Genomic DNA, 12381 nt, shown 5'->3' with positions numbered 1-12381 from the left:
TGTATTAATAGTACTTATTTAAATTTTAAATAAATTGTTATTAGTTATTATTGAAATTAAATAGTTAATAATAATGATAGTGGCTGTGAAAGTGGTTATATGTCAAGGAGAAATGGTGCTTCTAGCAAACGCTGCTGGTCTTAGAGGTCCTTCATATGATGTTATCGGGGCTAGGAAACATGACAGAGGGCAGATGGGGGAAATAAAAGTACACCTTGTTCCATTCAGAAAAAAATCAACTGAGTTTTGATCTGCTGGTTTCAGAGCCAACAAGCAGAATCTGTTACTGAGCTGAGGAAATCTGGCCAGACATGCTATAAACACAAAACTAGAAGATCGCTGCGTGATTCATAATCCATTTCTGAATGTTTCACACAGATGCTTTGCAGACAAGAGTCCATTTGGAGGCATTATGTACAGTTCTGACAGTGACTACTACTTGTTTATTTCCTATTTTATCTCCATTAACCAAAGCAGGAAAACTCTATTCAGACTGCAGTAGCATTATTTGGTTTTCTTTTTTTTTATAATTATTAGAAAACATACAAAAGGGAGAGGACTAAATTAGCACAAATGAAAATGCATTAATACCGTCTAGCAGTGTGGTAAACAGGAGGAGAATGGAGAAGAAAGTAATAGACCTAAATTAGGATACTGGAAATTGCAGTTAATTGGTGAAAGAAATAATAGTGTGTTACTTTCTCTTGGGCTCCTTTGAAAAAGATTTCCTGAACAAAGCAGGCCTGCTTAGCAACACACTGCAATTGGGCTTTGCAAAAACAAAGTGAAGCTGAGAGAGGAAGTCTCATCTTCTCCTTCCTTCAGCCTGCCCGCTCTCCCCATGGCTCCCCATCTATTTTTTTCTCTCAGGTCGCTTTTTCTTTTCTCTATAAGTAGTATCGTTTTGTTTCAACAGTACTGATTCTAGTTTTAACAACATAAGCTTATGACCACAGCTATCTTAAAGCCTTCAAACAGCAGAAACTGACATACTGGTTTGCCAGATGGGAGAAGGCTGATAAAATTGTATTTGTGTGTATTTCTATAACAATGAAAAAACAGAAGTAAATTTGTGACCAATGCATTTAGTTTCTCTTCATCACTGTTTGTTTGCATTATCTTGCTTTTTTCTTGAAGGCAAAAGGCTTTAAAAGCCTCCAACTTTCTCAACTCTTTTTTTTTTTCTTCCCTAAAGGAACAGAATAATTATTCTCTTTAAGATAATCAAATAGGATATTTTGTAAAAATATCTCTGCTGGTGAAGGAAATTTTAAACTACAATCTCTACTACAATGAACAAATTGTTAAATCTGTATTTTTCTGAATTATTTATTTCAAATATGTCATACATGGCGGTGGACATAACAAAACTATACAAGTCCACATATCTATATTCAACTTTGATTCTTTTTCAGTTGCTATGCAGAGAGCAGACTGTTTCTTTATTCTAGTGATATTAACAGTAAAAAATCATTAAAGTCAGATCTCAGATTCATTTGCAGAGGACTTTATTCTTCCATAATATTGTTGTTTAAATGAAGCCATTAAGATCAGCCAGCTTTTGAGCATAACTTTGACTAAAATTTCAGTTTTAATAGGAGCAGCAAAAAAAAGTTTTGATCCAAAAGTTGTCTTCCGCTCTTATCATGGCATTGAGCAAATAGATCAGTGAAGTACTGAAGATGCTAAGCTGTTGTAACTCTTCTGCCTAGTAGGAGAAATACATTATCGTCGTGAAGGAACCAATGGAATTTTTTGGCTTTGTCAGTTTTTGTTTTTTTTTTAAATACTAATTTAAAATAGGTTGACTCAATTTTTTCTTTCTGCATATATAATTTTCAAGCATACTGTCATTTGTTTAAATCATCTCTTATCTTGTCATAAGACCTCTGGTCTCCTTGTGAGGTTTTCTACCTGAGCGCTAATCTCCATTTTCCCTACAGTCATAGATTCATAGATTTCTAGGTTGGAAAAGACCTTGTAGATCATCGAGTCCAACCATCCCTAATCCCCATTAAACCATATCCTCAAGTAGATCATCCACCCTATTCTTAAACACATCCAGGGATGGGGACTCAACCACCTCCTATTCCAGTGGCAGCCTATTCCAGTGGCTGACAACCCTTTCAGAGAAGAAATACTTCCTAACATCCAACCTGAATCTCCCCTGACTAAGCTTATACCCATTTCCTCTTGTTCTATCACCCATCACTAATGTAAAGAGCCCTTCCTCCACCTCCCCACCATCTTTTCTCAAGTATTTATAGGCCGTAATCAGGTCTCCCTCTCAGCCTCCTCTTCTCCAGGCTAAACAGCCCCAACTCCCTCAGCCGCTCCTCATAAGTTTTATTTTCCAGCCCCTTGACCAGTTTAGTTGCCCTTCTTTGGACTCGCTCCAGGAGCTCAATATCTCTCTTAAAGCGAGGGGCCCAAAACTGGACACAATATTCCAGGTGCGGCCTCACCAGTGCCGAGTACAGGGGCAGGATCACTTCCCTGCTCCTGCTGGTCACACTATTCTTGATACACGCCAGTATCCCATTGGCCTTTTTGGCCACCTGGGCACACTGCTGGCTCATATCAAGCCGGTAGTCAACCAGCACCCCCAGGTCCTTCTCCGCCAGGCAGCTCTCCAGCCACTCTTCCCCGAGCCTGTAGCGATTGCTTGAGGTTTTTATACCCCAAGTGAAGGACTCTGCACTTGGCCTTATTAAAGCTCATGCCATTGGCCTCAGCCCAACGATCCAGTCTGTTCAAATCCCTCTGAAGGGCCTCCCTACCCTCAAGCAGATCGACACAGCCTCCCAGCTTGGTGTCGTCCGCAAATTTACTGAGGGTACATTCAATCCCCTCATCCAGGTCATTGATAAAGATGTTAAACAGAACTGGACCCAGCACTGAGCCCTGGGGAACCCCACTGGTGACTGGCCTCCAGCTGGATTTAGCCCCATTTACCACCACTCTTTGGGCTCAGCCATCCAGCCAGTTTTTAACCCAAAGGAGGGTGTGCCTATCCAGGCCAGAAGTTATCAGTTTCTCAACCAGAACACTATGAGAAACTGTATCAAAGGCTTTACTGAGGTCAAGGAAAACTACATCCACAGCCCTTCCCTCGTCAACCAGGCGGGTCACCCTGTCATAGAAGGTGATCAGGTTTGATTGGCAAGACCTGCCTTCATAAACCCATGTTGTCTGGGCCTGATCACCCGGTTAACCTGTATGTGCTCATTAATAGCACTCAAGATAACCTGTTCCATGACTTTGCCCGTCACCGAGGTCAACTGACAGGCCTGTAGTTCCCCGGATCCTCCTTCCGCCCTTTTTTGTAAATGGGGGTAACATCCGCCAGCCTCCAGTCCAGCGGAACTTCCCCAGTGAGCCAAGACTGCCCAAAGATAATGGACAGGGGTTTGGCAATGACAACCGCCAGCTCTCTCAGGACTCTCGGGTGGATACCATCAGGCCCCATAGACTTGTGGGCATCCAGCCGAAGGAGCAGATCCTTGACCCGTTCCTCTTGGATCACAGGAGCTTCAATTTGCTCTCCCTCCCTGCACTCAGACACCAAAGGCCAGCTCACCTGGGAACTGCTGACATTATTAAAGACTGAGGCAAAGAAGGCATTAAGGACCTCAGCCTTGTCCTCATCCCTAGTGACTAACGTACCACCTGAGTCCAGTAGGGGCTGGAGGTGATCTTTAGCCCTCCTTTTGTTATTAATATATTTATAGAAAGACTTTTTGTTGTCCCTTATGGAGCAGGCTAGTCTAAGTTCCAATTGGGCTTTTGCCCCCCTGATTATCACCCTACATGTCCTAACTTCCTCCCTGTATTGATTCCTGGATGCCTACCCATTCTTCCAAGACTTATAGGCATCCCTTTTTCTTTTGAGATGTTCCCAAATCTCCTTTGTTGTCGCGGACTGCCTGTATCTTCTCACAGTGGGTCGCAACCAAACAGCTGTTGCGACCACGATGTATCTCACAATCAGAAGGCTGATCCAAACTCGCTATTATTTCACTCCAGCAGAGAGCTCTGACTCACACTCTCCAGGGGCTCCTACCACTCCAGTCTCCGGGAGGGAACTGCCCCACTCCCTCTTGGGAGTGCCCCACCTTTAAACCTCCCATAGGTCACGTGGTCTCCGGCTGACCAATGTGATTCACAGCACCTGTCTCGACAAGGCACAGGTGTTTCCCATGTAGCAGCCAGGAACTTCCTTAACAATTCCCCCCCTTTTTTTTTTTGAAAAAAAAAGGTGTCTCGTAGCTTTAGGGATTCCATCATTCTGATTCCGTTTTTTCGTCGCCGTTTGTCAGATACCTTGGGCAAAACCATGGGGGAGTCATTCTTATATTTTTTTTGTCATACCAGGTCGGCGGTGGATATATCCACTGTTCTGATGAAGTTGGATACATCCACCCCGGCTGTTCTGGCTGCTTAACCTGCGGCTGCCGTAAAACTCCCTCAAAAGCTTTGTCCGGACCATCATGCATCTGCGTACGCTTTCTCATTCTTTTATTTCTCGGCCAGCTGTTAGTGTAAACCTCTGATTCGCATTGGTTAGCAAAATGGCCCATCTTTCCGCACCTGTAACATCTGTTTCCCACATTTATGACAAGTAACTGGGCCATTAACTTTTCCAGCACTTATTATCTGCCTTTGACCCTTCCGTCCTGGGCATTCCGATTTTATATGTCCCAGGTTTCCACATCTATAACACTTCTGCTTCCTAACACGCAAGGAACCCGGGAGGGCTAATGCCACGGGGAACGCACTAGGCCCTCCCCCCATTTCTGTTATAGACGATTCTTTATTGTTAACTGGTACCCCCAGAGCTTCAGCCAGGTCCCAGTCCCCGGCCTCTATTGCTTTTATTCTAACCTCGTCCCAGAAACGGACTGGGTCACGAGGTTGAACTGTTCCTGTAGTCACTCCCAGGGGGTCTGGTTGCACTAAACAGGCGGATTCTGGCGACTTTCTCCTTGGTCTAGGTGCAGTTGGTAACTTCCCAGCTGAACCGTCACTTGCTTCAGAGGTCTTTCTTATAGTCTCTCTTGCTGCAGGGTGGGTCATAGCCTGCTGCAACATCTCCACTATAGCTGCTAACTGCTGGGATACTCCTTGTAATAGTGTCATAACTTGCTGTAGTATTATTGGCTGCTCCAAACGTACCTGGGCCGGATAACCAGATACTGTGGGATATGAAGTTGCCAAGGGTGGGGCCAATTGCTCAAACAGCAGAGCTGTAGGCATAATAAAGGGGAAAGGGGGGGCTGTTGAGGCAAAGGGTGGGGGACGCTTCAGCACCTCCTGCAGGGTGGGGCAGAGTCCCTGCACAGTCCCCACAACTTTCTTGATATCCTTGAACAGTGAAGATTGACCCGATTCACTGTCCATGCTGTCTGAGGCCAATCCTCCCTCAGACAGTTCATCATCTCCTTCAAAACCTTTGCCCATTGATACATAATCTGTTGATTCATCTTCCTTCTCTTCTGCCAACCCCTTTTGAATTATATTATCTAAGGCTCCCCATGTACACAGCAGGTCAATCTCAGTCAAGTCCTTGTTCTCAAATACTGCTTCACAAAGCAACTTATCCCCCATTTTTTTCCAAAGCTCTAGGTTAAAGGAGGCACTGAGACTCACTAGGTCTTCACGCTCCACTGCCCAGTTGAGTAAATTATATAAATCCTCACTTCTTATATTGGCCCCCGCAGCCATTATCACAGATTTAAGGAGTGCAAAAGCCTAGCCTTCCTTCACAAAGTTCTGTCTCATGTCCATTCCCAGCAGCTCACCTTGTTCCAGGTGTCTAGGTCAAAACTGGTCAATCCGCAGCTCCTGCCACTCTCAAGCTTCACTAGGCTCTGTATCTTTTGTCTACCACACTTCACCCTGCGGTCCAGGCAGTTCACATTCCAACAAATCACATTGGGGTCACCAGATGTCGCAGACTGCCTGTATCTTCTCACAGTGGGTCGCAACCAAACAGCTGTTGCAACCACGATGTATCTCACGATCAGAAGGCTGATCCAAACTCACTATTATCTCACTCCAGCAGAGAGCTCTGACTCACACTCTCCAGGGGCTCCTACATCTCCAGGAGGGAACTGCCCCACTCCCTCTTGGGAGTGCCCCACCTTTAAACCTCCCATAGGTCACGTGGTCTCCGCTGACCAACGTGATTCACAGCACCTGTCTCGACAAGGCACAGGTGTTTCCCATGTAGCAGCCAGGAACTTCCTTAACACTTTGTCATCCAAGCTGGTTTTCTACCCTGGCGGCTTGACTTCCGGCACACGGGGACAGCTCGCTCCTGTGCCTCCAGAATTTCCTTTTTGAATAGTAACCATCCCTCCTGCGCCCCTTACCCTTGAGAGCTGTATCCCGTTGGACTTTGTTAACCAGACTTCTAAACAGCCCAAAGTCAGCTCTCCCAAAGTCCAGCTTGGCCGTTTTAGTGTTCCCCCTCCTAACTTCCCCTAGAATTGAGAATTCTATTATCTCGTGGTCACTATGCCCCAGGCGTCCTCCAACCTTCACATCTCCCACAAGACCTTCTCTGTTCACAAACAGCAGGTCTAGGGGAGCTCCTTCTCTAGTCGGTTCACTAACCAGTTGTGAGAGGAAGTTGTCCTCCACACTCTGCAGGAACCGCCTAGACTGTTTCCTGACTGCCATGTTATACTTCCAACAGACATCAGGCAGGTTAAAGTCACCCATAAGGACAAGGGCTAGTGAGCGCGAGACTTCCCCCAGTTGTTTAAAGAATAGCTCATCAGTCTCACTGTCCTGATAGGGTGGCCTGTAGCAGATTCCCACTACAATATCCGCCTTCATAGGCCCCCCTTTGATTTTCACCCACAGACATTCTACTAGGTCATCCCCAACATTTAACTCTAAACAGTTTAGACCTTCCCTTACATACAGGGCAACCCCACCACCCCTTCTACCTCTCCTATCCCTCCTGAAGAGCTTGTAGCCATCCATGGTAGCACTCCAGTTATACGAGTCATCCCACTATGTTTCAGTGATGGCAACTATGTCATAGTTTCCCCGGATAACAAGAGCTTCCAGTTCCTCTTGTTTATTGCCCATACTGCGTGCGTTCGTATAGAAGCACATAAGTTGGGCTTTCGACCCCACTGCACCCCTAGGGGGGGAAGTTTTATTACCTGAGCTGTTATTTTTGGGAATCTCTTTTACCTCTAGGCAACTTGTGTGTTGCTCCTGACTACACATATCACCCCCTACTATCACTGAGCAGCAGGCCTAAGGCACCTGCCTACACTCCTTTCATCAGACAATGGAGGGCCGTCCTCGGCTGTTAATCCTCTAAATCTGACAATACCCCCACCCCCTTCACATCTAGTTTAAAGCCCTGTTGATGATCCCAGCTAGTTCTGTAGCAAGTAGCCTTTTCACCTGTGGAGACAAACCCGCCCCATCCCTAGATAGAAGATCTGGCATTAAGGTCAGCCCGTGGTTAAAGAAGCCTAGGTTGTTTTCCTCACACCACTTTTGTAGCCAATTTTTTAAATCCTCGATCTTTGTTTTCCAGTCAATGCAAAGAGAAAGGGCACATTTGGAGAATGTTTCATCACACCTATGAAAAACACTTTTCTTGGAATAGATTGAATTTGATAAGCTTATGTCTTGGCACAGTTGAGAGGGAAGCCTAGATGACTTGCTCAGGGAAGTTTCCTAGCTTTCAAATGACTGAAGCTGAAGAGGAGTGAATCATATCCTTCATAGTCTACTACAGAGATGGCTTAATCAGAGACGATTTGATCCTGAATACAGCAAAAATTGTTTGGCTGCTAACTGAGAGCTGCATGGCTACTACTATTACTAGTCATAACTAACTTTGGGACCTCTACCTAACTACATCCACCAACAGCTACTTGTGGATCATCTGCCTTTGTGATTCTGGAGAGGGTAACAAGGATGTCAAATTCAGGTGGGAACACAGAAGAAATATTTGTTTGAAATATATTAGATCTTTGTTCCCCAAATCCTTGCAGAAACAAAATTCCTGATCTTATATCAGTCTTTAGTTTACAGTCCTATGAGTATCATAATCTAAGTTAACCTTGCACAGATGGTCTTTATTTTTTTGTGTGTGTGTGCAATTTGCTTTCTGCTGGTTTTGTGAGATGAACCAGCTCATAATGGATCAGATGAGAGCCAGATCTCACATGAAAGAGAAGACAGAATAAATGCAAAGCTTGGAATGAGTAGGACAGAAAAAATGGGGCAGGGAGCGGAGCATGGGCTGCCTGTCCTTCTCAGTACCAGTGAGCCATTAGGTCATTTCCTCTAAATTTTGTAACCTCATTTACTCAAAGCAAGAAATTTTACATGAGATCATAGTAATATCAGGACTATTTTCTTTTTTTTTTTAGTGTTTTCTAGTTTTATCTTGTCATAAATTAAATCTCTAGATATTTTATTTCTGTGTAAAGAAAAAGATTTATATTTCTTAATTCCCCTTAGCATAAATTAGTTGTAATCAATCTTTTAAAACAGACAAGATTCAAAGAGGAAGTTTAAAAAGCATACACTTAAAATGTATTTTATTGATTGGATCTTTGATCAAGAAAGAAACTAAATATGTCATCCTTAGACAGAAACTTGCACTTGACATTTAACATGTTTGGACCGAAGGATGCGAAATAAATACTTTTATGAACAGCCTAGTTTAAAGAATATGTTTCACTGACATGCTAATATTATTTTATTTTGCTTAGTTTAAGGAACAGTATCCCTCTTCCTCCTCCTTCTTTTCCAGACCTTCCCCCTAGTCTTCTCTTGAACTGGAAACCTTCCATACCAAGTTATTTCTCAGAGTTCTGTGGTCAAGTTCTGGCTTCAGGAAACAGGAGATAACAGACAGCATCCTACAATCAGTTACAGATCTTCAGAGGGTATTAAAGTCAATTTGAGATAAGAATTATAACAAGCCTGTTCATGTGTACAACAAATGTATCTCTTACACCACTTTGTTGGTGTATCCATCAGTCTTGATCTTTTATTGCATGGATTGGAGTAGTTTGTGGTTCCTTTCTTGGTCTGCCTAGAAAGAGAGGAGCAGTGCCGAGGAGTGGCACACTGTGATAGTTTGATGTGTGGGGGGGTGTTCTGGTGGCAGGGGAGGGGATTTGCTCCCTGTGCCACCAGATCTGAGTCCCATCCCCCCCGGGGGAGGTTGAGCCAAATTGGCGCCTCTGCGAATTGCCCTATTTAAGTTGAGACAAAGGGGCGGGAAAGGGCTTTTTGCTCAGGAGCGAGGAGAGAGCAGGAGGGCGCTGCCCTCGCTCCCGGCTCCCGGCCGGGCGGCTGCCCGGGCCCGGGCCGGCGCCATGTGCTCAAGATGGCGCCGGGGAGCCGCATGGGGGACTCGGTAAGCGCCCCACTCCCGGGGTGCCCGCCGGGCCGAGCTCCCCCAGAGAGGATTAATATCTAAGAGAAGACAACCACAACGACCGGGTCAGCAAAGATGGAGCAGGAGGAGGTGTACTGGAGCTGAGGCTTCCCTTGCAAATCGGTGTGAGATGGCAGGCGGCCCCCCTGCAGCCAGGGTGTACTCGGCGGAGCAGCGACCCACTCGTGGCCCGTGGAGAAACCCACGTCGGGAAGGAGATGCCTGAGCCCAGGAGAGGTCGTGGAGCAGGGGATGCGCGACCAGGTACTGTTGATAATGGGGCATGGAATGCACGACGAGGTCGTGGAGGCATCTGGAATCCGTGGGACGGCCCACGCCGACGCGAGTGGCAGCAGCTCCCTAAGAGGCCGAGACTGGTAAAGCCCAAACTGGTGCGATCCATGGGGAGGATAGAAATCCTGCGGGCAGGACTTACTTTGGAAAAGTTTGGGGACTTTTTCTTTGTGAGTAGGGGATCCACCGAAGCAAGGGAAAAATGGTGTAAAGACTCCTCCTCCTTTAAGAAAGGAGCGGCAGTGAACAACATGGATGAACTGACCTGTACTCCCCCATTCCCTGTCTCCCTGCGCCGCTGGGGGGAAGGCAGAGCCAGGAACGAAAGGAAAATAGGGGGTGGAGAGGTGTTGTTTTAAGATCTGGCCTTGTTTTCTCTTTCTCCTCTCAAGTAACGGTTTCGTCCCCTTTTGTCTTTTGTTAAGTAACTGTTAATAAATTGTTTTGTTTTATTAAGAAAGCCTGAGTCATGTTTTGCCCGAGACCATGTTTGGTGGGTGCTCCCTTTTCGGTTCTTGTCTCGACCCTCAGTCCAAAAAAAAAAAACCACGACACACACATCCGGCTCTTTACTGCTGGTGGTTAGCATGATAAAATATCCTCCCTGGCTGGAGGAGAAGAAAAAGGCAAGGAAAGGAACGTATATGAAACCAAGTCAGTCATTTATTTTATACCATTAATGGTATTAATACTATCAGTCATGGTAATTGGTATTCATGTCTCTAAGCATGGCCATAACTTTAAGTATTAACATGAAAACACATTTTCTTGTGCTCAGAAATATTATCCTGCAGAACTGCCAGTTGAAAAAAAATCTATGATTCTGTAAGAGAGAAGCAGCCTAGTCAGCCCTGCCCTGTCAGTGTTTCATAGGACCCTGTATAGAATCACAAAATCATAGAATGGTTTGGGTTGGAAGGGACCTTAAAGACCATCTAGTTCCAACACCCCTGCCGTGGGCAGGAAGAACTTCCACTAGGTCAGGTTGCTCAAAGCTTCATCCAACCTGGCCTTCAAAACTTCCAGGGATGGGACATCCACAACTTCTCTGGGCAACGTGTTCCAGTGCTTCACCACTCTCATTGTAAAAAATTTCTTCCTTAGATCTATTCTAAATCTCCCCCTTTTCATTTTAAAGCCATTGCCCCTTGTCTTATCACTACATGCCCTTGTAAAAAGTCCCTCCCCAGCTTCCCTGTAGGTCCCCTTTAGGTACTGGAAGGCTGCAATAAGATCACCCCAGAGCCTTCTCTTCTCCAGGCTGAACAGTCCCAACTCTCTCAGCTTATCTTCATAGGAGAGGTGCTCCAGCCCTCGGATCATTTTCCTGGTCCTCTGGACCCTCTCCAACAGCTCCATGTCCTTCTTATGTTGGGGACCTCAGAGCTAAATGCAGTACTGCAGACAGGGTCTCACGAGAGCAGAGTAGAGGGGCAGAATCACCTCCGTTGACCTGCTGGCCACACTTCTTTGGATGCAGCCCAGGATGTGGTTGGCTTTCTGGGCTGCCAGCACACATTGTCGGCTCATGTTGAGCTTCTCATCGAGAAACACACCCAAGTCCTTTTCCTCTGTGCTGCTCTCAATTCATTCTCCATCCAACCTGTACTTGTGCTTGGGATTGCCCCGAGCCACGTGCAGGACCTTGCACTTGGCCTTGTTGAACTTCATGAGGTTCTCACAGGCCCACCTCTCCAGCCTGTCAAGGTCCCTCTGGATGGCATTCCTTCCCTCCAGCATTTTGACCGCGCCACACAGCTTGGTGTTGCCAGGAAACTTGCTGAAGGTGCACTCAATCCCACTGTCCATGTCACCAACAAAGATGTTAAGCAATGCTGATCCCAATACCTACCTCTGCGGAATGCCACTTGTCATTGGTCTCCACTTGGACATTGAGCTGTTAACTGCAACTCTTTGAGTGTGACCATCCAGTCAATTCCTTTCCACCGTCTGTCAAATCCTCATCTCTTCAGTTTAGCGATAAGGACATCGTGCTGAGCAGTGTCCAATTCTTTGAATAAGTCCAAACAGATGATGTCAGTTGCTCTTCCCTTATCCACCAAGGCTGTAAACCAGTAGCAGAAGTTCAACAAATTTGTCAGACACGATTTTCCCTTAGTGAAACTATGTTGGCTGTCACCAATCACCTCCTTTTTTTCCCTGTGCCTCAGGGTGGTTTCCAGGAGGATCTGCTTCATGATCTTGCAGGGCAAAAGCTACCTGGCCTGTAAGGGGATCGAACCCACAACCTTGGTGTTATTAGCACCATGCTCTAACCAACTGAACTAACTGGCCTTCTGCATACAATCCCTCACACTTAAAAATATTTAAAAAAATAATGACAATTTCACCTACGTTATAGCTGAGTTATATTTTATTTAAAAAGTAAAGTCCCATGTCACATATCTATTGATATACAGATATTTTCAATGAGATACAACATTCTTGAACTTCTATGAAAGTGGTTTAGGCCTTGAAATGTATAAATACAGAACCAGGATAGTACCATTTTTTCACTTGTATATAAACAAATAAATAAATATGCTAGCCCTTGCACTCACACCCAGTTGGTGTCCTTCAGTCTTCCTTCCCTCAAACAGTACTACATTTGCCATATAAAACAAAGAGCAATCACAGGTTTCTTCCCTATAAAACAAATC

At 45.4% G+C, this 12381-nt stretch overlaps 1 non-coding gene across 1 annotated transcript; it reads right to left on the bottom strand.

Annotated features, from left to right (window-relative positions):
- Positions 1–11942: 11942 nt before the first annotated feature.
- On the bottom strand, positions 11943–12016 carry TRNAI-AAU (transfer RNA isoleucine (anticodon AAU)). The gene has a single exon. It is a non-coding gene; the product is annotated as a tRNA-Ile (tRNA).
- Positions 12017–12381: the final 365 nt, after the last annotated feature.

This window comes from Tauraco erythrolophus, chromosome 4, assembly GCF_009769465.1.
Source record: "Tauraco erythrolophus isolate bTauEry1 chromosome 4, bTauEry1.pri, whole genome shotgun sequence".
NCBI classification, from domain to species: domain Eukaryota; kingdom Metazoa; phylum Chordata; class Aves; order Musophagiformes; family Musophagidae; genus Tauraco; species Tauraco erythrolophus.
The sequence above is the reverse complement of the archived record's forward strand: the minus strand, read 5'-3'. Positions and strand labels throughout refer to the sequence as shown.